Source organism: Mirounga leonina, unplaced genomic scaffold, assembly GCF_011800145.1.
Source record: "Mirounga leonina isolate KUSES-001 unplaced genomic scaffold, KU_Mleo_1.0 Mir_151, whole genome shotgun sequence".
In the NCBI taxonomy this organism is placed as follows: domain Eukaryota; kingdom Metazoa; phylum Chordata; class Mammalia; order Carnivora; family Phocidae; genus Mirounga; species Mirounga leonina.
Genome location: NW_023270377.1, coordinates 70,327,737 through 70,351,915, shown reverse-complemented (window position 1 = coordinate 70,351,915; position 24,179 = coordinate 70,327,737). Strand labels below are relative to the sequence as shown.

General features: G+C 33.9%; 1 protein-coding gene across 14 annotated transcripts in view; it reads right to left on the bottom strand.

The window, feature by feature from the left end:
• Positions 1 to 24,179, bottom strand: part of BAZ2B (bromodomain adjacent to zinc finger domain 2B) — a 386,499-nt gene that overhangs the window by 184,277 nt on the left and 178,043 nt on the right. For 2 of the 14 annotated variants that reach the window (XM_035007949.1, XM_035007956.1), the window contains exon 1: positions 329 to 1,314. The exons of the other annotated variants lie outside the window; for them this stretch is intronic. The gene's annotated coding sequence lies outside the window, so the exon portion shown is untranslated. Of the gene's footprint in view, positions 1 to 328; positions 1,315 to 24,179 lie in introns of those variants that run through there. 14 annotated transcript variants of the gene reach the window in all.

Below are 24,179 nucleotides of genomic sequence, written 5' to 3'. Positions count from 1 at the left end.
TAAATAACTTAAATTTTTCCCTTAGAGTGCCAAGAAAGTGACAGTTTAATATAATTTATCATTTCAGTGTCTTTTTTAAAGGCCAATTTCTTTAACCAAAATCTACAATGAGTATATGAGATGGTTGCTACCAAACAGAAATACTTTGCATTAAAAGAAATTCTCCAAACTTAAAACAGTAGTTTCTACTCTAATTGTAAACTTAAACTTCAGGATATATTTAGAACAGAATTATCTATGAAAAGACAATGATAAAAAGTAAAGAAAACACCAAATACTATTGCATTTACAAGAGAAAAAGACATACAGTATAACATTAACAGCTTACTGTGGAGAGTGGGTTTAATCAGGAAGTAGCCATTATCCTTTCGATTCAGAGCAGTGACAGCACTCCAAAACAACAAGCCGTGATATTTTTCAGTTAAAAGGAATGAAAGAATACCTACTATTGTGTCCTAGCTTGGCTGACCCCAAAGGTCACCACATGTCTTTTATCAAAAGCTATCATGAAAACATAATCCAAGTAAGCATTTACAATGCTCTATTTGTTGAAACACCTAAAATCTACCTAACACAACCTCTCTCTCTCAGTTACTCACAAAACATGGCTGTCTTATTCAGAGATTAGCAATTATTGTAATGAGATACTGTCGGAGAGGGTCAAATAGTACTTCCTGCAGTTTACACATCTTGATTTCCTGGTAAACAAACTGAAAGGCAGGTGGAGCACTTAGATCACCAGTAAACGTGAATGCTCACGTGACAAAACTAAGCCAGGTAAGGTTGATGTCTCAAGTAATCGTTCTTTTCTTCATTTTATTAACGTCAAAACAGACAATAAAGAGTTCTTTCTTCCCTTTTTTAAGGAGCGTTTATTCCTGACATGTATAGGCACACAGTTTATAATAAGGAATGCTTGAAAATGAATCTGTTTAAGTAGGTTTTAAAAATTACTCCTGGCAAGTAAATTGTAAAAAACGAGGCAATGCTAATAAGATATATATATAAAAAAACAACTAAGAATAACTGTTCTAAAACCTGCTAAATATAAGGAAAAGTGTTTAAATTTCAACTGCTTCAGGAAAGTAGATAAAAGAAGTTTCTGAGTTATAATTAAAGGCCAAAATTAAATTTTAGTCAAAGTATAAGCCTATTTTTATCAGAGCAAGCTCCTGCAAAAATATTGCTTTATAATTTATGTGGCAGTCTTCGGAAAAAAAATCTCAGTTATACGAATCGAAAAGTTTACAAAACTTGAAGCTATTCCCAGCATCCTTTAAAATTCACATTTCAAAAAGAAAATAAAACTGAACATATTTACTTGTGAGCATCTTTTAAAAAATATTGTTAGTTTGAAGACTAAGTTTTCTTGTCCTCAGTTTTTTCCCCCAAAACTGCTGTTTTTTCCTCTCTGAAATTTGTAGTATAGTTGAATGAGAGTTTGGTTAAATTAACTAAAGGTATAAAACAAACACACATACTCAGTCAAAATGATAAACTAATTCACTACTTTAAAAATATTTAGGATATTTTTTCTTAATCTACAAAACTGAATTTATCTTAATTCTATATATACTAAGGCCATGTATCTATGTCTTATTAGGAACATAACATGCTTTAATTTTAAATCAAAGAGCTTTTAACGACCCTCTTACAATATAATCATATCAAGGCATTAAATTTCATTACTTAAATCATATTTACTCTATTTGTGAAATAAAATTCTAATGTACTGAAATAGAAAACAAAACAAAGTGACAATTAAATTAATAACAACAAAAAGAACACCCAAGTAGAGAAAACTGTGCCAAGAGAACAGAATCTCAGAATAGGCCTCATTACAAACATTATGTGTCATTTAAAAGGAGTGTGTATTCAGTATTAAACATTAACACAAGTCGCTAATCACCATCTTTACTACAATGCCATGAAATAGACAGCAAGTTTTCAGAAAACTATGAATACGGAGTTCCAGTTCCAGTTCAGTTCCAGCTGAATTTCTTGGTCAAATGAAATAATTCAAATATTCTATAGTTACCTGGAATGCAAAACAAAGCCCTTATTTCCTTTATAGAAAATTTAAAATAGGGGCACCTGGGTGGCTCAGTTGTTAAGTGGCTGCCTTCTGCTCAGGTCATGATCTCAGGGTCCTGGGATTGAGCCCCGCATCGGGCTCCCTGCTCAGCGGGGAGCCTGCTTCTCCCTCTGCCTGCCGCACCCCCTGCTTGTGTTCTCTCTCTGTCAAATAAATAAAATCTTAAAAAAAAATTTTTTTTTAAATATAATTTTACTAAATATGTAGCTTTGACTGTGATTCATATACTAAAAAAAAACCTAAATTTTAAATTGGAAAATTATTATTTCAGTTATTTCAAAGATCCATGACTATCTTAGTTTCCTATAATACGTCAAATTTAGAGGATAATGAAATAAAAATATAGAGGTAAAGACAATAAATTTGAAATTTTGTTTCATTCAAGGTGGCTTTTATCAACAATCAGCGAGTTTTGGTATTAGTTTATAATTCAGCTGGAAGGGCTGGGCCAAAAACCAGGGTAATATATGTGGTACCCTGTGAGTTAGAAAAAGACCCCCTCTGAGGTCGCATATGAGAAAAAGACACCTTTTCTTCCTCTAGGATGAAATTCAGCCCTACTTGTTCTCTCAAGTCAGGAACTCTTGGACTGGGCACACCCAGGACTATGACCTATACCTGGTAGCTCTGTACTGGCAAAAAGCTTCAGAAGGGATTCCCCTGCCCCTGGCAAGTCTAAGAAACCACAGAGGAGATTAGTCATCCACGACTTAAGAAATTCATACAAAAAGAAGAGAGGGGGCAGGGGAGACGGAGGGGACACAAGGAGGAAGAAAGGTTCCTGCTTTTATTGCTTGTCTTCTGCTGGCAATAAATACGCTTTACAGAGTTATTTATAGCCCATTTTATTCCAAAAGAATTTAATGTGACTTAGAGAAATATGAATAGCAGAACAGATGCTTTCAAAATATAAATTAATATGAATAAAGAGAAAATAAGGGGAAGGAAGAAAGATGAAACACAAGGTAAACTTGAAACACAGAAACATCTATCATAAGGCCTTGTCTTAGATGTAAATGGTTCAGCTCTGAGCTTCCTAGCAATAAAAGTAAAGTGGGAAACAAGACCAAATTACTAAATTTTAGGGGCCTCTGGGTGGCTCTGTCGGTTAAGCGTCTGCCTTCGGCTCAGGTCATGATCCCAGGTTCCTGGGACTGAGCCCCTTGTCGGGCTCCCTGCTCAGTGGAGAGCCTCCTTCTCCCTCTCCCTCTGCCCCTACCCACCACTCCCCCACCCTGCTCGTGCTCTTTCTCTTGCTCACTCTTGCTCTATCTCAAATAAATAAAAATCTTAAAAAAAAAAAAAAAGAAATCACAAAATTTTAATTCTCTGTAAGATGTATTACAAACAAGCACCAAAGCTTTTCCTAGTACTCAGAACTGGGAGAAATTTCTTTTATACTTTTCAATAATGTAACACTGGACAATGCAATAATTTTTTCAACAGCATCTTTACAGAAATTAAATAACAAATTTCATATGAAAATTTCTTTTAACACTTCCTCAGTGCAAGCTGGGGTCATAACTAATGAAAAGTTACCCAGAAAATAAGCCATCCTCCTAGGAGAGCTTCTGTAATTTATTTAATCTGGGTTTTTAAACAAACACTAACAATCCCGGGATCTTTTGTTAAATTCACAGTCCACTTTCATATTCCAAATTCATACTTCATTTTCTAAATTCAGGTTCTTCTGCTGGATGAGTAAGTAAAAATGGGCATGCAAGCTATAACAGTGGTTCCCGAGCAGATGAAAGAGAAGACACTGGTAGTTAGGGAAGTCTAGACACTTCAAAGGGAACTTCTCTTTTTCACTTAAAACAATTCCTCTCTTCTTTGTTAGACTTTCTATAATCCTGCTCGATCCAACAACCTGAAAACCCGATCTATGATGACTTTTATTCCTCTTCAGTTTGGTATTTCTAACTATGGTAAAAAAAAAAAAAATCTGACTTAGATTCCTATGTTCTCATTCAGTCTGCACCAATTTGGATTCATTTTAGAGCATGAATCTTTGCATAGTTTTATAGCATTTGTTTTTTATGTTATTGGTGGGGGGAAAAGAGAGTTGTAAAATTACCACAAATAGAATCTCTCTCATTTTATTATACAAGAAAAACAAGGTTGGCAATGGTAGCCTCTCAATATACCATACATGCGGACTGAATACTACTACTAAAATTTAACAACGCTACAACCTGATTTTCACATGTGGAATAAGTAGGAGCAAATCCTATCTTCCATTGTAGCTGGGTGGGTTGCTTTTCTCTCTCCCAAAGATGCCAAATTTATGTTCTGTTTCCCATTGCTTCTCCATCTCATTAGCAGTTTAGATCTTATCACTTTCAGAATGCTCCTCTCTCAGATCCTGTTTGGGCCCATAAAACCTTCTTTCTCTACCTGATTTAGCTCTATATTATTCTCTAATTATTTTAGGGATCTGCCTTACTAGATTTTGAAATTCCTCATTTTATATTACTCACTGTGAATCATAAAATGCAAACACCATAAGTACAAATTAACTTATGCATTAATAAACTGCTGTACATATTTATTACAGTTCATGTTTGTTCAACATGAACAGGATATTTATTAGGATTGCATCGAGTGAGCCAGATGCCAATTTTTACCATACAGGTAATTTCTTTTTTCTTTTTTCTTTTTGAGAGAGAGCGGTGGGACGGGGTGGTACAGAGGGGCAGAGGGAGAGGGAGGGAGAGAATCTTAAGCAAGCTCCATGCCCAGAACATAGCCCAATGTGGGGCTCAATCTCACAACCCTGAGATCATGACCTGAGCCAAAATCCAAAGTCAGACGCCTAAATGACTGAGGCGTCCCTATACAGATAATTTCTAAATGGTGTATCGAATCAACCCATATTAAATCAAACCTTAGGCTTTTCTACTTTCAAGATGGTCAAAAGAATTTTAACTGTAAGAACAACTTTTAAGAACACTACCAAAAACCAAACAGATTTTATATAAGTGTCAGACCTAAAATGAACAAAATTGAATAACGACTGTGTCCAATATAGTTTGATCCATATTTGAACTCATATATGTAACTCAAAGAGTCATGCAGCCTACTCCCTTATTAAATGAACTTTTCCAATGTGTAGCCACCAAAATTTGTTATTTCTGAATTTCCTATTTTATGAAAATTCAGTCTAAGTATAGTAATTTCAATGTACAATTTTTGCTATTGCAAAAGGTAGCAGTATTTACATTTGACATAATATGTACACTTGCTTAACATTTTTCTTGCAATAAGGAAAAGCACTCTTAACATTTTAAAAAAATTTATTTGACAGAGAGAGAGAGAGAGACAGCGAGAGAGGGAACACAAGCAGGGGGAGTGGGAGAGGGAGAAGCAGGCTTCCCACGGAGCAGGGAGCCTGATGCGGGGCTGGATCCCAGGACCCTGGGATCATGACCTGAGCCGAAGGCAGATGCTTAACGACTGAGCCACCCAGGCGCCCCAGCACTCTTAACATTTAAAAATATGTTAGAAAGCATATGCTTAAGAAACTCATATTGATTAGCATCTTAAGTCAATCAAGATCATATTCTAGTCATTTAAAAAGTTATAGGATAATTAAAATGGTTACATTATTAACCACCTTATAATTGTTTACCTCAAAGAACAAAAGTAGGAAACATCTATCATCATATAAATTGAAAAGCTTTTGAACAAATTTAACAATAAAAGAAAGAATATAATTTGATTTTCTTTCTTTTCCTAAAAAGCAAACTGGAAAGAGTAAACCAAAGGAAGCTACAAATATATATATTTTCATTTATTGCAACATAATAGATACACCCAGAGCCTGTGAGAATACAATATTCATTTTGCTGCAGAAGAACAGACATTGCATAACAATGAGATTTGCTAATGAAATCAACCATCAACCTGGAATACATATGTATTAAACCAAGACCTCAGTGTCATTTTCTTTTTGCATCGTTTGTTCTTTCTTTCATTTTTTTCTTGACCTTGTCAGTATTTTTGTCCTTTAGATTTCAGAACTTTGGTAAAGAAAATCAAGACTATAATATTATAGTGTAATGCTTTTTATTCATCACATTTATTTTTAATGTAAATTCCAATTGTTCTGCTTCTATCAGCACTATTAATGTACCTCTGGGAAAAAAAAAAATCAATGGATGCTACCAGAAAAAACAAAGGAGGTTTATTTCTATACAAAATAATTGGATCAGGTCTGAAAAAAACTTTTTTCAACATCTGACATAAATTCCAGATGACAACTTTTATAGCAATGTTAGTGCTTACTTACTAAGAATTTTTTTTTTTTTAAGATTTTATTTATTTGACAGAGAGAGACACAGTGAGAGAGGGAACACAAGCAGGGGGAGTGGGAGAGGGAGAAGCAGGCTTCCTGCTGAGCAGGGAGCCCGATGTGGGACTCGATCCCAGGACCCTGGGATCATGACCTGAGCCGAAGGCAGACGCTTAACGACTGAGCCACCCAGGCGCCCCTTAATAAGAAATTTTTAAAAATTATATATATATATATACATATTTTAAAGATTTTATTTATTTATTTGACAGAGAGAGAGCAAGAGAGCACAAGCAGGGGGAGTGGCAGGCAGAGGGAGAGGGAGAAGCAGGTGATGCAGGGCTTGATCCCAGGACCCTGGGATCATGACCTGAGCTGAAGACAGACGCTTAACTGACTGAGCCACCCAGGCACCCCCAAAAATTATATATTTTAAAGTCACTTTTGTAATAATATAAATCCTCCAGCAATTTCTACTACTGACAGTTATTAAGTGAAATAATATAGGGCTGATATAACTATCAACATGCAAATTATTCTAATGCTTTTAGATTAAAATCATAATTTTTCTCCCCAAAATACTCTGCTATCCTGGTCTATAAAGTTAACCACCAATTTCCATTTATCAAAAGTAAATAATTCTGATAATTTTCTTATAAATTTATTATTTTAATTTATGATTTAGTTATTACAATTTTCTATAAAAGTCCAAAAGACTATGAAAGTACTTGATATTATATATCTTTTTAAAAAAAGCTTTACTATCCCTCAGAATTGATTTATGTCTTTTTGAGTATAAGCTATTTAACTAAATGACTATCCATCCTATTGGTTGACTGTTTACACAATTAGGTTTTCAATTCATGTGTGGTACAGATAAAATTAACAGCCTAACCTGCTGTGGTATATAATTGCTACTAATTCATGATAATAACAACTTTTAAAAATAGCAATACCTATATAAACTAAAGCAGCCTCAGTCAAATAAAATTAAGTTTTCTATTTTTATTTTTGTAATACCTTAATATCTAACCTCAAGCAATATTCTGCAAAATAACAAAAGTCAATAAATATTACAGTAATGTTGAAAAAGTAAACTGAATGCTCCTTATTAAATTTAAACTCTCTGAAAGTTGCCACTTACAGTCTAATCATTTTCCAGACTATTTTAAAAACCATAAAGGGTGATTTTAAGAAAAGAACCACATAATCGCAGAACAATGATTAATCCACACACAAAGTATTTCCCTAAGAAAACCAGAAATTTCTATTAAAATGGCAAAATATAAGTCAGACTGTAGAGAAATAGCCAGTTTATACAAATGTCTATGGCAATACTGAAAACCTACTTTCACTAGGGCAAAGAATGGAATCCTAAAATGCAGTGATGAGCTTTGGAAGGTCATCTAGCTGCTTGCGACTCAAGTGTGGTCCACAAACCACCAACACTGCAATTGCTTCTTAGAAATAGACTCTCAAGCCCCAGCCCAAACCTACTGAATCACAATCTTATGTACCATAGAATTTAAGAAGGCATGATCTAGAAAATTCTTCAACCTACCTAAAAATTTGTATACCAATTCCAATGACTTCTGATATTCTAACTCATCAAAAATCCATATTAAAATGCAGAATATTCAAAGAATAAACAATTTACTTGTCATACTCAAAGCCCATTACCTACCATCTATTTAATTATTTGAAGTCTCATATTCATATGGTCTACTGATTTGAAATTTGTGGTAATAAAAGAATAAGGGGGCAGGAATAATATCTTTTTGTAAGATCTTGGAAAGTGTTAAATAAATGGATAAATGGAAGTATTTACACTTTCTTAGAAATTATTTTAAATTTTTCAGCAGAAGGATTCTTTCTTAAATAGAATCTTGTGAGGAAGCCCAGTATAGTAAAAAAATTAATGAAGGCCTGCACTTTGGCACAGGAGAGGGATCCAGCAGTAGCCAATGCATCTCAACAGAACTACCTCAGAATATAGTTTGAAAAACTCTGATTTAAGAAAACTACTGAACAACTCATACTTATCACAAAGTTTGCTGCTCTTCAAAGGTCACATATAGAGACCAACTGTTTATTCTTTGGTGTTTCAAACTAAGAACACTAGATAAAATTAGATAATTAAGCATTTTTTTCTCACTCAAATTGATCTCTCCCCAAATTGTTCTAATTGGTGAAGCTAGATTTAATTAATATGTGATCTTGAATTATTTTAGTTAATAGTATGCCTACCATATACAAGACATTATGGTAAGTGCTACAAGGGCAATATAGATTAATGGACAAAATATTCTACTTATCAAACCCTAGAGGGGTTAAGACAACTAAATACCATCAAGCAATATAACTATGGAAGCATAATTAAATGAGGACTTCAGAAAAGGCTTCAGGAAAGGTAACATCTAAAGTAGGCTCTGAAAACTGTATAGGATTTTGAAAGGCAAAGAAGGCCAGGTGGAGGAACTGGGAAAAAATGGCATCATAAGTGGAGGGAAGACATACGCTGAAAAGCAGAAGCTGAAAAGCACTGCGTATATTTGAAGAATAGCTTGACGCAGCTTGCAAGCTCCCTAACAAAAATCATGAGTTGTTCGGGGCACCTGGGTGGCTCAGATGGTTCAGCATCTGCCTTTGGCTCAGGTCATGATCCCAGCGTCCTGGGATCGAGCACCAGGTCGGGCTCCCTGCTCAGCGGGAAGCCTGCTTCTCCCTCTCCCACTGCCCCTGCTTGTGTTCCCTTTCTCACTGTGTCTCTGTCAAATAAATAAATAAAATCTTAAAAAAAAAAAAAAGAAATAATGGGCGCTTGGGTGGCTCAGTTGGTTGGGCGACTGCCTTCGGCTCAGGTCATGATCCAGGAGTCCTGGGATCTTCCCTGCTTCTCCCTCTGACCCTATCCCCTCTCATGCTGTTTCTCTCTCTCTCTCTCTCTCAAAAAAAAAAAAAATTAAATTAAAAAAAAAAAGAAATATTGATCTAACAGGGTGCCTGGCTGGCTCAGTTGGTGGAGTATATGACTCTTGATCTCGGGCTCTCTGCTCAGCGGGAAGCCTGCTTCTCCCTCTCCCACTCCCCCTGCTTGTGTTCCCTCTCTCACTGTGTCTCTGTCAAATAAATAAATAAAATCTTTTAAAAAAATGTAAATTGCAGCAGTATTTTTATAATGAAATATTAGAAAATGAATAAATTAAAAGATTGTGGGATGTTTACATAATAAAATAGTATACAGCAGTTAAAACAAATGGCCTAGAGCTACATATATTAACATAGATATATATCTTTAATATACAAACACATCCACTTGAGGGAAGCAAAGGTTTTGTTTATTTACTTCTATTTATCATTTTATTTAAGACAGGACAATCCTAAATAAACCAGTTAAGATAGGAGAAGATGGATATGTTTTATGAATGATCAATGAAACAAGTCTCTAGAGGACAAAGAAAAGGAAAAAAGTGAAAGAAAAAAAAACACGAATAAACTCTGGGTGAGACAGTTTTTGGTTTGTTTGTTTTTCTTTTTTTTATTATGTTATGTTAATCACCATACATTACATCATTAGTTTTTGATGTAGCGTTCCATGATTCATTGTTTGCGTATAACACCCAGTGCTCCATTCAGTATGTGCCCCCCATCACCAGTCTAACCCATCCCCCCACTCCCCTCTAGAACGCTCAGTTTGTTTCTCAGAGTCCAGAGTCTCATGGTTTCCCCCTCCGATTTCCCCTCCTTCATTTTTCCCTTCCTGCTATCTTCTTCTTCTTCTTCTTCTTTTTTAACATATAATGTATTATTTGTTTCAGAGGTACAGGTCTGTGATTCAACAGTCTTACACAATTCACAGTGCTCACCATAGCACCAGGACTTATTTTATAACTGGAAGTTTGTACCTTTTGACCACCTTCACCCATTTTGCCCACCCCTTACCTCTGGCAAATACCATTCTATGCTTTGTATCTATGAGTTCACAATTTTTTGTTTTTTGTATTTTGGGGTTTTTTGTTTGTCTTTTGTTTCAGATTCCATATATAAATGAGATCATACGGTGTTGGTTTTTCTGTCTCACTTATTTCACTCAGCACAATGCTCTCAAGGTTTATCCATGTTGTTACAAATGGCAGGATTTCCTTTTATGGCTGAATAATATTCCATTTTATATAAATATTACATTTTCTTTACCCATTCATCAATTGATGGGACACTTAGGTTATTTCCATGTCTTGGCTATTGTAAGTAATGCTGCACTGAACATGGGACTGTGATGTAAAGTTTTTTTCTCAGAGATGGGTGGAGACGTAGAAGAAGAAAACAGATAATTTTTTTTAACTTTTAATTTTGAAATAACGATACATTTATAGAAGGTTGCAAAAATAGCACAGTGAGGTCCCACTTATCCATCGCCCAGTCTCCACCAATGGTTTATACTTTACATAACTATAGTGCAATATCAAAACCAAGAAACTAACTACAATATATTTGTATAGTTCTGTCATTTTATCATATGTGTAGATTCATATAAGCAACACTGCAATCAAGATACAGAACTATTCTATCACCACAAAGATCTCTCTCATGCCACTCCTTAACAGTCACACCCATACTCCTCTCCTAAAGCCTGGTAACCACTAATTTGTTCTTAATCTCTATAATTTCGTCTTTTTTTAAAAAAATATTTATTTATTTGACAGAGAGAGGCACAGCGAGAGAGGAAACACAAGCAGGGGGAGTGGGAGAGGGAGAAGCAGGCTTCCCGCCGAGCAGGGAGCCCGATGTGGGGCTCGATCCCAGGACCCTGATATCATGACCTGAGCCGAAGGCAGACGCGTAATGACTGAGCCACCCAGGTGCCCCTATAATTTTGTCTTTATATAAATGGAATCATAGTGACTTTTGAGATTGGCTTTTTTCACTTAACCGAATGCCCTTGAGATCTATCCAATTGTTATGTATATCAATAATTGAAACCTTTTTATTGCTGAGTAGCATTGCACAAAATGGACACACCATACTGTATTTAGCCATTCACCTACTGCAGGACATTTTGGTTGTTTCCAATTTTGGCTGTGACAAATAAAGCTGCTATGAACAAATATGTACATTTTGCTGAGATGAATGTTCAGGACTGTGGTAGTCTGGTCATGTAGTAAGGGTATGTTTAGTTTTTTTGTTGTTGGTGGGTTTTTGTTATTTTTTGAAAAACTGCCAAACTCTTTCCCAGAGTGGTTATACCATTTTATATTCCCGGAAGCAATGTATAAAAGTTCCATTTCTCCACATCCTTGCCAGCATTTGATATATGTCACTATCTTTTATTTTATTGTTCTGATGCATGAATAGTGATAACTCATTTTTGCATTTCCCTAATGGCTAGTGATATTGAACGTCTTTACATGTACTCAACTGGTATCTATACATTCTCTTTGGTGAAATGTTTCTTCATCTCCTTGCCCATTTTCTAATCAGACTGTTGGCATTTTTACTGTTGAGTTTGAGAGTTTTTAATGAGATATGAGTACTTTGTCAGATATGTGGTTTTCAAATATTTTCTCCTAGTATATAGCTTGTATTTTCATTACCTTCACAGGGTCTTTTGCAAAACAAAAGGTTTTAATTTTTACAAAGTACAATTTACTGATCTTCACTGATTTTTTCTTTTATGGATTATGCTTTTTGTGTCATGTATAAGAACTCTTCACCAAGTCACATCCCATAGATTTTCCCTTATGTTTCCTTCTAAAAGTTTTATATATTATATTTAATTTTACAATCCAAAGAGATTTTGAAGTAGGAAAAGGGGAAATTGATAAATCTGATAAATCTATCAGAAGGTCTTCAAATATTTAGTAGAGTTAATTTCAAAAATTTTTAATATCCACCAAAAGTATGAAGCACTTAAGATAGATACAAGGTACAGAATCTAGAGAGTAGATAAAATACATATTTTTATTTTATTCTTTTAAGTGCTTTGACAGAATTATACATCAGTGCACCTGACTCAGCCAGGAAGAACTTAAGAGTGTTCTTGGGGAAAATTACATCTGTTCTAAACCTTTAGGAAGGCTGTGCCAGGAAGAGATAATAGACTGAACAAAGGCAAAAGAATACACCCACTGCATGCTTAAGGAAGTATACATGGTCTTAAAGTTGGAGAGTCCTAAGTATGAGAGATTTAGGCCAAATTTTGGGTGTAGGCAGGAGACAGATTATGGAACATTTCATATGCCATGCAAATGAGATTAAATTTTATTCTGTGTGATGGGAAGCTAGTAAATTATTTTAAGTAGATGAATAATCTAGTTAGATTTGTGATGTCAATTAAATTGTCACTGAGAGGATGATGAATTTGGACACAGCAAGACTAAGGGCAGAGTCACCAGTTGGGAGTCTACAGTGACAGCCCAAGTGAGGCATGATGCAAACCTACATAAAGATTTAGGCATTACGAATAGAGAAGAAAGGATGGATTTGAGAAATATTTAAAGAAAAAAAAATAATGCAGTCTTTGCTGAAAAAGCAGGCAGGGAAAGGTGCTGGCTTAAGGTGAATAGAGAAGTTATGAAATAGCATTTGTAGAAAATTCTTTTCTCAACCTTTAGCTAACCTGTAGTATTGGATAACACAGCATTTACCACAGCAATGGAAAGCACCAGTACCATAAGATGCTCTTTGAAGGAAGAGTCAAACAAGTTAGAGATTCACAAAACCTATTGGCACATTAAAAGATGCACAGAAACAGTTGTTAAACAAATTTTGTCATTCTGTTTTTTTTTTTTTAAAGATTTTATTTATTTGTGAGAGAGAGAATGAGAGACAGAGAGCATGAGAGGGAGGAGGGTCAGAGGGAGAAGCAGACTCCCTGCTGAGCAGGGAGCCCGATGTGGGACTCGATCCCGGGACTCCAGGATCATGACCTGAGCCGAAGGCAGTCGCTTAACCAACTGAGCCACCCAGGCGCCCCCTGTCATTCTGTTTAACATTAACCTATGTTTCCCAAACTTATTTGACCATGAAATTTTTTTTTCATGCAATACTCACTCCATACAACCAGTGCAGTCTACTAAGACTACTTTGGGGACTATTGGTTTAGCAACAATGTGGGCTTTGGTTAAGCTTAGAAGATAAGTTTTTAAAATCTTCTCTTTAAAAAAAAGAATTAAATCTAAAATGTAGGTTTATGTGAAATTTCTACAACCTCACTTATTACTCTCCATTGCTCATCCCACTTCAGTCATGCTGGTTTCCTTATTGTTCTTCAGTTATGCCAAGCACAGTCTTCCTTAATGTCTTTGCATTTACTGCTTTCCTAGGGATAGTCCTCACTCAGATATATGTGTGACTTGCTCCCCCCATTTTCTTAGGATCTCTATTAAACTGCCATCCTATTAAACAGGACTTCACTGACCACTCTGTAACAAATACTAATTCCACAGCCCTTGTACTCATAACCTTTAATTTGCTTTATCTCTCTTCAGTGTTGGTTGCCATCTAACATATTAAATATCAATTTATTAAGTTTTATCCCTTTTGCTCACAGGCTGTAAGCCCCATGAGTGCAGAGTCTGTTTTGTTTACGCCTTATCCCCAGCACTTGCATGTACTAAGCACTCAATAATTTGTTGTTGAATAATTTAGTAATCATCACTTAACTTCTAACTGAGGTTATTTACTTCATATTAAAGTAAATAACGGGTTATGCCTGGCTGGCTCAGTCAGTAGAGCATGCACCTCTTGCTCTCAGGGTTGTGAGTTTGAGCTCCATGTTACTTAAAAAAATAGTAATAAAATAAAATAATAAAGTAGATAATTGGTGAAATAGCTACATATCAACATATCCATTAATAGGAATAGTATTCTCCTTTATGATGTTAACAATTAATATTTTTCATGCCCACATTCTATCTATTAAGGTCTGACCAGTTTTATCCAAACAAAACTTATAAACAAAACCAAAAATTTACTTCAAGATTCTGGAAGGTTTCAACACTAACCTTTCAAATCTGTCTCCTAATCAAAAACATTTGTAAAACTGTTGAATAATTTTATCCGTAGAAAATGCACAGGCATCATTCTGTATAATTATTGTCAAATTTCTCTTGAACTGTGCTTCTTTAGATACTGGCTTACAAAAGACTCCAACTGGAGGCACTGAATGTAGCAACCTTGACCCTTTAAAGCAAAGGATCCTTTTCTTCTGTGATGGACAGTGACTCCATTCTCTAACTTCAGCAATTGTCAAATGCTTTAGTAGATTTTAGGTGTGTAATGCTTCCACTTTCAATTTGAGTCTTGATGTACTCTTTAACATAGGTCAGCTGTTCAGCTGAACACACTCTGCATGGTAATATACTCTTCATGATGGAAACATGTATTCCACTAAAAACTAGAAGAAATTCTCACTGATACATGCAACGTTTTTTCAAAATATCTCAGTATAAAACCCTTATTTCAATATTTAATATAGTAGTCATATTTTAATATGAAATGCAATATTTCTAAAAGAACAGACTTTTAAAAATACTTGAATAAGTCAGCACAAAATATATATTTGAACTGGTTCTGATTGAAACAAAATATTATTTAAATATGTTCTTATTAAGGACTAAGAAGAAAGTTCATGCATATATAACTTTATAACCCAGGTATAAACTCTCCATTCAACAAAAATTTTTCTATACCACAATCTAGTGATGACAGACTAAAATAAAAAAAAAAAAAACCTTGCTTTTCAATAAAAGTATGTGCAATTGAATAGTAAATAAAAGTCTCTAAAATTATCTTCTCTTATGCTGTAAGTGTATACGTTGTGGTATTCTAAGTTTTATTCAAAGAGAATAGTTTCTTTTACCTTTATAATGAAAGGTATTTTATATGTATAACAAGAAATAATCTAACAGTTACCTAGTGTTTTTCAGGAACTAATTTGACTACTTTGGTTAAATCAGTCTCTGAGAGTTGGTCTCTTCATCTGTAAAATGAGAGTTTGTCTAGGATTTCTAATATACTTTCTAGCTTTAATATTCTGTGACTCTACAAAATTAATTTTTCCCAGTTAAACTCTACTGTTTTTTTCTCTTGTAAACTAACTGAGAAATACTTTTGATACCAAGAAATGCACATTCTCTTAAAAGCTTATTTCTTTAAAAACGAGATAATAAAACATATTTATGTCTCCCTATAATTAAACACCTCAATTTGTCCTGAAATATGATAAGTACTGTTTATCTACTTTAGGTGAATAAAAGCTGAAGACAATTTATTAGAGCATAAGTAAGACTCCTGAATACTAGAAGGTCAGAGCCTGTGTGCTGTGCTGCTAGCAAAACATCTATGATGCTCCAGAGCTGCCATTTCTCTTCCTTGACAAAGACTCCATCTGCCACTGAGCCATTTACAGCCTCCAAGTCAGAATATCAATGATTTCCAACCATTCTGCAAGCCTGCTTTCACCTTGACATCACCTCTGTAAGCCATCTAAAGCAGATGATACATATATCCCCAACTATAAGCATGAAGCCCATGCTTTATTCACCCGATAGGTATTTAAGCTTCCCTCTAATGTACCATTTTTATTTATGCTGAGTTGAAAAGAATTTTAAAGTGTCTATATTTGCTGTAATTCTTGTTGCTTTACTTACACGCTCTAAATCAAATATATTCATAAAACTTTAAAACCTGAAAAGACCATACTACGTAGTGTTCAGTAATGGCTTAATAACTAAGACAACAAAACTATATCATAGTTACACACAATACCATCTGCTAGAAAATTATTTCATATAAAATATTTCCTTAGAAATTGGAAACATTAAAGCAAAGAAGGAATGTTGGTAAAATTTCTAGTTTTGTACGTAAATCAATGTTGTTAATATTGTAACAAGTGAAAGCCATCTGCCTTGCAATAAAAGAGAGCCAGAGAATTTTTCAATTATATTTTGTTATTTCCTCCTAGTTTTTGTTTGTTAAAGTATTAGAAATAGATGCAAACTTCCAAGAACTATTAAAAACTCTTCTTTCATCCCTTTTAAATAAAAGCAGTATAATCCTTGGTAATTGGTATTTATGAAAATGGAATAACCTTATTTAAAATATTAATTTTATCTGAAAGCAATTCTCTATAAAATAAATAAAGATTCAGTTAAGTCCTATTTATTATACGCAAAACATTAAGGGGACTACAAAAAAGTTTAAAGCAAGATTCTCGGCTTCAAGTAGCATAAATTATACATGAACTCATGAAAAATCACTTAAAAAGACAAGGCACTTTACCGTGAGAGGAAGAGTGTTACACAGGAAGGAATTCTGGGTTACAGGTTAGGAGACTGAAGTCTAATTATATCTCTACTCTGAACCCTCCAAGTGCTTATGTTAGCCATTTAACTCTAGGAGAACTATTTACCCAACTATAAAGTGAGGTGACTAGGATAGGTGACATCTAAAGTCTCTTCCTGCTGTAGCACTCTATTACAGGACACCATGAGTCTAGATGTCAAATGATTACAGACACTAACTGACCCTAGACGTTAAGTGGCACCCCATTTAGGTAGATGTGGCCTGTATTAAAAAGGAAATGAGATTTGGGCTTGGTCTTGAATATGTATGCAGAGGGAGAAACAGAATCTTCCCCAAAAAGGGAATAGCATAAATAAAGATGTGGAAAAAGAAATCATGATTTCATATATGTTACTGTGGCAATGTTATCCACAAGGTGTGAGAAGAAGAAACATGATACTGGAGACAGAGAAACTAGAGAGACTTCTAAACATGACCTAATAGGGTGGTGGTGGGAATGAAAGGAAAACAAAGAAGGCAAAAGGATGCAAAGGATGCAAAAGATAATGAAGCCAGAGCACGGGCACTTTTAAGTTCTGATCTAGAGCCAGAGGAAGGAGAGCAATCCAACATGATACCAGGATTCATATACTGATGTGAGAAATGGTGATACTATTAACAGAAAGAGGCCTGAAATGTGATCCTCTTTCTAAAATAACATGAAAAAAAAAAAAAAAAGAATACATTAAAAAGAAATAAAGCCATCTAATTTAAAGAAAAAGAACACTGAACCGGAAATTAGACACTGATGCTGGACTCTGCCATGAACTGACTGTGTAACATAGAGCCAGTCACTCTAAGGGTTGGTTTTACAAAATGGAAGTACTAGACTTGATATGATTTTAAGATTCTTTTCAGTTTCATATATAACATGCATCTTAATTTCTGAACAAATTTGAAGTTGTAGAGGCAAGAAATCTTTTGAAATAGTCTTAGTCCTGACTGATTGAAGATTTAGCATTTTTTGTAGATAGAAAAAGTTAAGAAATACAAAGTACGTCATCCAAAAATAATAAGTATGGTTATTTTCACCTAACAGGTACAACCCCAAACACAACTGCCACAAAACTAAAGACAGAAGAAGCAATTTCAGAATTAACGCTGCATTTCTGAGCCTGCATTAATCATTAGCTAATTCATTAAATACCTGTTCCTAGGAACTAAGGGAAAGGCAAAAGAAGATATGATTTCCATGTTTAAGCATATAATAACTTTATTAGTGAGATAAAATGAACATAGGTGAAACAATAAAAAATTGTCTTTTATGTAGACTAACCCACATACCAAAAAATTCATTCCTTAACATCAGTTCAAAGGGGAGATGAACCCTGAAGCATGAACTGAAAACCGTAATGGATATGAAATTTGGTTAAAGGAGAAAATATTTTTAGTGTTTCCTTCAACAAGAAAGGCCATAATCAAATTAAAATTTTATTCATATTTCATAGTTATTTTTGGACAATGATTATTTTTAATTTCAAGAAAAACTTCCTACTTATTATGATGTCATGATTCAAAATATATGGAGGATTTATAAAGTGTGTTCCTAGAAGAATGTGTCAAACAAACAAAAAAAGGACAAATTTTTTTCTAAGCACTAAATTACAATCTAAATCATATTCTAAAATACTCTGTATTCCATAACTAATTTTAAAATTAACTAACAATTTTAATATTTTTCAGGAAAGTAGTTAAATTTAACAAACATAGAAAAGAGGTAAGTTAACTTCTAGTAACTCCACTTGTTTCTTCCATTAAGTATGCTTATAATAAATAATTAAAACAGCGTATCAGAACTTATTACTTGTTTTTTTAAGTTTCATTTATTTAAGTAATCTCTACACCCAACTTGGGTTTCAAAAGCATGACCCCAACTTCAAGAGTCCCATGCTCCTCCAACTGAGCCAGCCAGATGCCCCAGAGCTTATTACTCTTTTTTTTTTTAAGATTTTATTTATTTATTTGACAGAGAGATAATGAGAGCAGGAACACAAGCAGGGGGAGTGGGAGAAGGAGAAGCAGGCTTCCCGCCAAGCAGGGAGCTCGAAGTGGGGCTCGATCCCAGGACCCCGGGATCACAACCTGAGCTGAAGGCAGATGCTTAATGACTGAGCCACCCAGGCACCCAGAGCTTATTACTCTTAATTCTCAATACTTAACATTATAATCAATTGAAGGTATAATATAATTGGCAGGTACTGTACATATTAGCATATGGTAAATTTTTATTCTTTGGTAAAAACACTTCCATGTACTCACAAACTTTGATCTCCAAAATGACTACTTTCTTTTTAAAATATATCTTTATTTTACTTGAAGAGTATGAGGACTAAAAGTAAACTTTCTTTTAATTTGCCTAGTAAGTCCAACATTCAGGATGTAAAAATGACCATAGTACAATGCTTAAAATAAGACAAAGAAAATGGCTTAAAAATAATTAGAGTGTTTCCTATGAAAATGCAAGTACAACTTCAGATAATAATGAACCCAACTCTCTTCAAAGATATGAACATTCTCTTTTCATTATTAACATTTAACTAAAATAAATCTATTCCTTTTCCACCTCTCCAAGTAAAACTCATGGTAAGAAATGGCCTAGAGTTACTGCAATTGTCCAGTAGATTGTTTAGTAAATGCTGATCATATCTTTGTGGCAAAGATATAAATGAGTTACTGCTGCTATAGTGATTTGATAATTGTTTTGGTTCCCAAGTCTTCGTATATTAATCCCTCTTTAAATAGTGCTGTAGAAAAGAACAATTAATGGAAAGTAACTGGCTCACAATGTAGTTAAAATCATATACAAATTTGCTAAACACATGAGCAAATAACTACACAAAGACATTAAAAATCCAATCAATCCAACAAATTGAAACTAGAAACAAGTCTGAGGGCTTAAGTTCTAATACTGTGAACAGACATATGTGAATAAGGCAGTTTTGTCCACAAAGAGCTTACAATTGAATACTATAAGTAAAACTTCTCAAGGAGTTTCATAAACTGTTTCAAAGTGTTTGTATTTTTAAATGAGGCTATAGCATGCTTAAATATCTCTTTATAATAACAAATAAAATAACAAAATAACATAAAAATAAATAAAATAAAATAATTATATAGTAATAAAATAAAATAATAAACAAAATAACATAACATAACATAGTAAGCAAAAATAAATAGGCTGAGAACCTTAAATGTATATCATGTGTGGTGGTAAGTGACAATCAGATGAGTGCTCATGATAGTCAATCCCTGTATCACACAGCAGAATACTGATATAGTTGCTATGATGGTTTTGATGCTTCTTTTTACATTTTTTGTTAAAAAACAGAAGCATGAGGTGCATTAGTAAGGAAATGAGCCAATGAGGACATAAAGTGATAATTCAGCAAATGAAAAGATAATCCCACTTATATTAGGTATTTGGAGTAGTCAAATTCATAAAAACCGCAAGTAGAATGGTGGTTGCCAAGGAATGGAGGGAGAAGGAAATGGAAACTTGTTTAATAGGTATAGAGTTTCAGTTCTGCAAAATGAAAAAGTTCTGGAAACTGGTTGCACAACATTTTGACTATATTTAACACTACTGAACTGTACAATTAGAAAAGTTAGCATGGCAAATTTTGTGTTAAAAAAGATGCCTTTAGGTTCTTATACAGAGATGCCTAGACTTGAAAGTTGATAAAGTATGTCTTATATAATTAAAAATATAATAAGATTGTGTCCCTTGCAAAATAGAAAAAAACAATTGTCTTTATATACCAAAAAATTATCAAAGATTAAATTCAAATGAGGATATTATATTTGTTAATGCACCCATCAAATATATAAAATTTTTACTGAAAATCAACTTATTAAAAGTTATGCAAAAACTGACTAGAGATTATATTTCCTGAAGAGATCCGTAAGATTATACATTATTAGAAAAAAGGTTTTAGGATTCTAAAAATCTTAAAAATGATGTAAGCAAACAAATTACAAACAACAACCAGATGCAATAATAAAAGTGTAATCAGGTTCTCCATCCTAGAGAGTAGCACAGTGAAAGAACTGATGTTTTAATCAATTTGGGAATGTAAGAAAAATCTTGCTGGAGAAGGCAATTAAATTTTAAGAATAAATAGATAGTTCAACATAAGAAAATCAATTGATATAACATACTACATTAGTAGAATGAAAGGGGAAAAATCACATCAGTATCTCAATTGACACAGAAGTAACATTTGAGAAAATCCATCACTCTTTCATGATAAAAAAAACAATTCAGAAAACTAAGAATATAGAGGAACTTCCTCAATATGAAAATGGAATTCTGAAAAACCCACAGCCAACATCAAACTAAATGGTGAAAGACTAAAAGCCTTCTTCCTAAGATCAGGAAGAAAGACAAGAATGATTGCTTTCACTGCTGGTAGCCAAAGTAATTAGGCACAAAAAAGAAAGAGAAAGAGAGAGACAGAAAGAGGAGGGAAGAAGGGAGAGGGAAGGAGGAAGAAAGGAAGGCATATCCAAATTGGAAAGTAAAACTATCTCTTGCAGATGACATGATTCCAAAGATAGAAAATCCCAAAAATAAAACAAACAACAAACAAAAAATAAAAACCCGACTAGCACTAATAAACAATTTCAGCAAAGCTGCAGAGTACAAGATGAACACACATGCATACACACACACATACATGCACAAAATCAGCCGTGTTCTATACACCAACAATGAACAATCCAAAAAAGAAATTAAGAAAACAATTTCATTTACAATAGCATCCAAAAGAACAAAATACCTATGAATTAGCTTAACCAAGGAGGTGAAAGCGCTGCTAAAAAAATTAAAGATGATCTGAATAAATGTAAAGAACATCCAATGCTCATGAATTTTAAAACTTAGTATTTTTAAGATGGCAACACTACCCAAGGTGGTGTACAGATTCAATGCAGTTACTATCAGAATTCCAACAGCTTTTTTTCTTTATAGAAAAAGAAAAGTTAATGCTCAAATTTATGTAGAATTGCAAGTGGCCCCAAATAACCAAAATAATATTAAAAAAGAACAAAGTTAGAGGACTCACACTTCCCAATTTGAAAACTTACTACAAAGCTACAATAATCAAAATAGTGTGGCACTGGTATGAGGCAAACATATAGACCCAATGACACAGAACTGATAGTATAGAAATTAAACACATACATTAATGGCCGACTGAGTTTTGACAAGAACACCAAGACCATCTGGTGGAAGAAAGAAGAGTCTCTTCAATAGATGGTCCTGGAAAAACTGGGTATCTATATGCAAAAGAACTAAGTTGGACCCCTACCTCACAATAAATAGGAAAATTAATTCAAAATGGATTGGGACACCTGGCTGGCTCAGTCAGTAGAGCATGGGAGTCTTGATCTCAGGGTTGTAAGTTTGAGCCCCATGTTGGGTGTAGAGATTCCTCAAAAATAAATTCTTAAGAAAATGGATCAACAACCTAAACATAAGTGAAATAATAAAACTCTTAGAAGAAACATAGTGGTAAATCTTCATGAACTTGGATTTGGCAATGGGTGCTTAAATATGATACCAAAAGCACAAGCAACAAAGAAAAAAAAATAGATCAATTGGGTTTCAAAGAATTAAAATTTGGGGGTATCAAAAGTATTATTAAGAAAGTGAAAAGACAGTCTACACAATAGGAGAAAATATTTGCAAATCATATATCTGGTAAAGGCCTAATATCCAAAATATATAAAGAAATCTTACAACTCAACAACACAGACAACAAACCCATTTAAAAATGAGCAAAAGATTTGAATATACATCCAAAGAAGATACATAAATGGCCAATAACCACTTGAAAAGCACTCAAAATCATTAGCAATGTATGAAATGCAAATCAAAAATCACAGTGAGGTACCACTTCATGCCCACTAGTATAGCTATAATACTAAAAAATAAATAAACAAATATAATTAACAAATATTAACAAGGAAATGAAGAAATTGGAAATATTATACATTGCTGGTGGGAAAGCAAAATGATTCAGCTGCTGGGGAAAACAGTTTGGTGGTTTCTCCAACAGTTAAACATAGAATTAACATCTAACTCAGCAATTCCTTTCCTAGATAAATACTCAAAAGAACTTAAAACAGGTACTCAAACAAGTACCAGTACACACACGTTCATAGCAGCATGACTCCCAGTGTCAAAAAGTGGAACAATTCAAATGTCCGTCAACGTATGAGCAGATAAATAAACTGTGGTATACACATTCAATGAAATATTATTCAGCTACAAATAAGAATGAAATACTGATCCCCACTACAAGGTAGATGAACCTCCAAAACAAGTGAATGAAGCCAGAAACATATATGAAGCCTTCATATATGTACTGTTCCATCTATATTAAATCTTCAAAAAGGTAAATTCATAGAGACAGGATACAACATGATGAATGTACTAAATTATTCAGTTTTAAATGGTAAATCTTATGTCATATGAATTTCACCTCAATAAAAAGCTTTAAAAAAAAAGCAGATAGGACTTGATCAAGTTCTTTTCCAATGAGAAAGGAGAAGTATACCAGGGTTAAGAACATTTAAAAAATGCAAAAGGTCTTTTGTATGAGGGAAAAAAATTTATACTTATTACAGATATCCTCCCTCAATTTTTTCTTCTCTTACTCCCTTCCTCCATCCCTCCCTCCCTTCCTCCCTCTCTCTCTCTATAAATAATATATATTGTGTATAAATACTAGAGAAATACATATTTCTCTCCTATAATTCAGATTATACCTTCTGTCTTGGTCCTACAATGATTTCTCTCCTGTTTTCTACTTCCTCTTATCTATTTTTTATGAGATGGCCTCAATGTTATCTTCTAATCCTTCTAAGTAAGCTTTTCATTTGATATTTTAACTTCTAAGAGCTTTCTGGTTTTGGCCCACTCATTTTTTATAGCAAACTCTTGCGACATGGACACATTGTTTTCTCTTACTTCTCTAAAGATATTAACTGTACCAATTATTTTTCTTCCTCTTGTAGAGTCTCTGTTTCCTCTATTTTTTTTTCTACTTATATGTTTAGGTCTTTGTTATTTCTAATACAGGCTTTCCTCAAATTTCTGATGACCCTTACATATCCACTCATATTATAGAATGGAACATTAAAAACTCAATTGGAAATTTTGTCAACTTGTATGAGGCTTGTCAACTGTGGATTTCATCCGGCTAAGCCATTTCACTTGGGAATCCCCTTGATGTTTTTATCCTTAGGTTTTTCTGTAAGAGCCAAGTTAGCAAAGTTGACTGGGAGACCACAATATTCAGTATATAATAAGCCTTCACTCAAACCCCATCTTCCTTTGATGCCCTTGTCCACAAAGGTGTTTCATTTACTTAAAGTCCAAAGATGCTCAATTTCATCCACTACAGAGGATAAACCTCCAGTCTTCTTTTTTTTCTTTTTATT